At 28.1% G+C, this 4,424-nt stretch overlaps 1 long non-coding RNA gene across 1 annotated transcript; it reads right to left on the bottom strand.

The window, feature by feature from the left end:
- Positions 1 to 1,675: 1,675 nt before the first annotated feature.
- Positions 1,676 to 4,414, bottom strand: LOC107857146. Its single transcript, XR_007057617.1, has 3 exons — positions 4,301 to 4,414; positions 3,509 to 3,631; positions 1,676 to 2,551 (listed from the first exon to the last, which is right to left on the bottom strand). It is a non-coding gene; the product is annotated as an uncharacterized LOC107857146 (long non-coding RNA).
- Positions 4,415 to 4,424: the final 10 nt, after the last annotated feature.

The following is a 4,424-nucleotide window of genomic DNA, read 5'->3' as shown; positions in this document are numbered from 1 at the left end:
AAAATATATAGCAAAATTTTATTATTATGAAAGATAAATATAATGCACTATCCAATAATATTTAATAATATCATATTTTGTATATGCAAATATAGCATCCCGTATTTAATTAATGTACTATTTCAGTGAATTATTGATGATTACTATTGGATATGATAAAATTATATCAATTTTTATAGCAATAATATAATCAACCGCTCTTAATTAATTATTATGAGTCATTTAGGTATTAGGAAAATAAATAATATTTAATAAAAAATAAAATATACATAAATTGCGAAATTAATTCTTAATATTTTAAATTAATTTTTTGTCTTTCGAACGATGATTTTACTTTATCACTCCTTATTATAAGTCATTTATGTATTAGAAAAATAAGAATAACTAAATGATATGTCAACTTAAAATATTCGATTGACTATCAAAATATATTAGTGCCACATAAATTGAGACGGGACAGAAGAAGATATAAAGCAACATATATTATTTGAAAATAAATAAAAAGTACTGTAAATAACAATAATTAATGAAAACAAAAAATTTAACTGATTTCTGCTGCTTCAATCGTTCATAAAAATTTTCATGATATTTTTTTTTAAAATAAAAATTACTACATATTCTCAAAGGGAAAAAGAGTAAAAACATACAAGAAATAATGTAGAGAAATCAAGAAGCACCAAATGGATTATTAACATTTGTAACATTCAACACATTTCTAAATGTTTCCAAATTCTTCTTGAATCAACACATATACATAATAAAAATAATAAATAATAAATAATAATAATTACATTTTACTATATCATCCCTAGTTAATTATTATGGTCATTTAAGCATTGTGCCACATAAGTTGAAATAGAAAAAATATTATAAATCACAATGATAAAAAATTTAAATTATTTAAAAAAATATAATTGGCTATCATCGACACAAAACTCTGGACAAGGAGAGTAATATATATTATTCAAAAATTACATAAAAAGTATTATAAATTACAATAGTTAACAACTTAAAATATCTAAAAACAATTTAATATGTTATATATTTCAAAAAATACATGAAAAATACTAGAAATCACAATAATTAACAACTTAAAAAATTTAAAAGATATAAAATATTTGATCGACTCTTAAAATTATGTTAGTGTCACTAAAATTGGAATAAAAGAAAAGATTTATAAATCACAATAATTAAAATCTTAAATTATTTTTAAAATATAATTGACTATCAATGCCACAAAAATTTGGACAATAAAAGTAACGTATATTAATTTAAAAATTACATAAAAAATATTATAAATTACAATAGTTAACAACTTAAATTATCTAAATACATATTAAAATAACATATGTTGAACTCATGCTAGATTCCGGATGAATCCTAGAAAACATATGAAATCCTTTTATTAAAATTTTTTATTTAAATATATCAAAATTGAAAAGATAAATAAATATCTTAATATTGGGCCCGTGCTGACACGGGTCATGCTCCTCTAATATAGATAATAAGTAGAAAAGAAATGAATTTTAAGTGCATGTAAGCTTTTGGAACATGCTATATTTTATGATAAATTTGTTCACTTCCAATCTGGATTGGAAGTACTGGTGAATTTTATGCAAGAAAATAACAGATTACAAATATAGACAGAGAGAGAGAATGAAATATATCTAAAGGAAGCAAAAAGAATACGTGGCTATGTAAGTGCACACGTTTAAAGACACGTTGCACATGAAATCTTATAAAAAGTAAAAAATGCCCTTAGGTATACAATTTTCTGACACGTAAGGTATCATGTCGAAACTCGCATTGTAATCAATGTAAGAAAAAGTTCACATATCTTCCAACACTTTCCAAATGAGCAGTATTTATGCTATGTTTGTGATTGTGTCTTGACTTTCCCTTCCCTCTAAGCCAATATCTTCAGTTTTGAATTATAACAAATATGATCAAAAATCAAGTTGCATCCATAGAAGGCCAGAGCACAAGAGTCTATTGTACACAACCTCAACTTGCATTTCTGTAAGGGGTTATTTTCACGGCTTGGACCTATGACCTCCTAACTACATCATAGCAACTTTATCAGTTACTCCAAGGCTCCCCTTCAATCATCCCAAACCAATGTGATCATAAATTCCAAATGACTAACATGCTCTTTGGAAACAAAAGCAGAAAACAAAGTTTATCTACCCTACTTCTCATAAAAGAAGCATATTCCTGTTTCATAATCTTATTCACATTACAAAAGCTTTACAGTTGGTAAATCTGTGGTCACAACTCGCAACAATGAAGTGTCTACCTATGCAGTCACAACAAGAGAAGCAATATTACTAAAATAAGAATTGTAAGATCTACGTTTTAACAACACGATGACCAAATACAGGATAATAAGTAATGGCCCGCAATGACTTCAGTTACATCAACCTATAGAGAAAATTAAACTTCAAGGAAAAGGAGAAAACTGCGGTACAAAAAGAAATTACAGAAGTCATAAGGCAACTCCAAATATCCAATTATTTGTTGAATAAGCATTCACAAATCTACCAGGTACCACCTATAAAACCCGAATAGAGAGCTTTAGATAGTAATGAGGTCGAAGCCTATACTTGTAAGGAAAACAAAATAAGAAGAAAAGCGAGGAGCACAGTTAAAATAAGGAAAAACACGACATTGAGATTCTTTCTAGCTGCTTCCCAGTTCATATCTTTAATTACCTCCATTTACGACAAAGTTCATGATGAGGGAAACCTTTGGAGTTGTTCAATCATATTTGGAGTCTCTCAACTCAATTAAACATTTGAATTTGCAGAGACAACATTCATACATTACAATAGAAGCACAAAGAAGAAGATTGAATAACTCTTTTGTCAATCCCAGAATAACTTGTTCCCAATTAAACAATTCTGAAATAACTTATTTCCAATCAAACAACCCCTTGAGACTTTTATGTACCAACAACACAACAACACTTTCTGCAATTAAAAGTAACACAAAAACTAAATGTATTCATGAGGGTTTTATGTGTCGAATTTTCCCTCAATGCTTTATTTTTGCGTCACTTTCCAGTTTGGTTAATTAATATTCATAAGAGTAATTTATAGTCAAATCTGACTTAATCCTGACATAAGAGGGAATGTATGACAGCTATAACATATTGATATATGTAACATGGGATTATAAAGTTACAAACTTGATTTTTTCGTATCTGTAGAAGTAAAAATTTGGCAATTTTCATCAAACAACAATTCTTTTTCAAAGTATAATTAGGTAAACTTTACTCTTTAACCAATAAAATATATTCTTTGCTCCAGTGCTTTGATGGTATGTGCAAATTTTTATTTTTTTAAATGTATTTTGGGTATGTTTTTTATGTCAAATTATTTTATATTATACAACTTACAATTTTTAATTGTTGCTTCTTTGCTTTCCGATTTATGTTTTTTGGGTTTTAATTGGACATTTTTCGTTCAAATCATTGAAAGTATAAACTACTACTATAACAACAACATACCTAATGTAAGTGGGATCTAGGTAGAGTGGTGTGTCCATAGCTTTACCCTCGGCTCCCTAGCTTTAGAGGCACTGCTTTTGTTTTCCCGTCAGCTTAAGTTCAAAAATTTCATCTCAACCATCCCTGTAATGAGCCAATGAAATGGAATTGGAGGAGAATAACCTTAAAAGGAGGAAGAAATGTATAGGTACATAGAACCCAACAACATTTGCTACTTGTAAAAGTCATTAAACCTGAAATGAAGAAGTAGAGATTTGATCATTACTTATTGTTCAAACAAACTATAATTTTATAGCAATCGATAGAGAAGGGAAAAAGAGAGCTTAAAACCAAAAATTGATATCCTAATAAATGAAATATTATGATCATCGCTACAAAAGATTAAAACTATGTCTTTCTGAAATAAATTTTAACTCCAATTATGTGTTGTATAAGCAGGTCATTATGATAAATGAATCTCTTATGAACGTACAGAGGAGTAAATTAAATTAATACAAGAAAAAATGCATACGAAACTCATCATTCAAAAAGAAATGATGTAGCGCAAAGATGATAAATTTCAAACATTCCATTAGATAAGCAATTAACAGTGTTGAGGCTATACCAAAATTGAGAATCAATAGACTTTTGGATGGCTCTAGCGGAGAAAGGGGTGGTGGTTGTTGTTCTATTCATCAATGAAGCTGCTATGTCATTCATCCAAGCACAAGATTCATTGTATAGTTGAAATCAAAGTTGAAGGCATAACAAAAGATCCTTGAAAAAGAAGCTTATATGTAACACAAATCGAACCTGTTTATAAATGTGGTCGTTTTGTCCTTTCTGTTCACGAATGAGGATATTCTGCAGATTTTTCAAAAATTGGTCATGTGTACACTATAGCTTTATCTTGTATAGTCGAACTGAAATAAGAAAA

The sequence above is a fragment of the Capsicum annuum genome, chromosome 7 (assembly GCF_002878395.1).
Source record: "Capsicum annuum cultivar UCD-10X-F1 chromosome 7, UCD10Xv1.1, whole genome shotgun sequence".
Classification (NCBI taxonomy): Eukaryota; Viridiplantae; Streptophyta; class Magnoliopsida; order Solanales; family Solanaceae; genus Capsicum; species Capsicum annuum.
The sequence above is the reverse complement of the archived record's forward strand: the minus strand, read 5'-3'. Positions and strand labels throughout refer to the sequence as shown.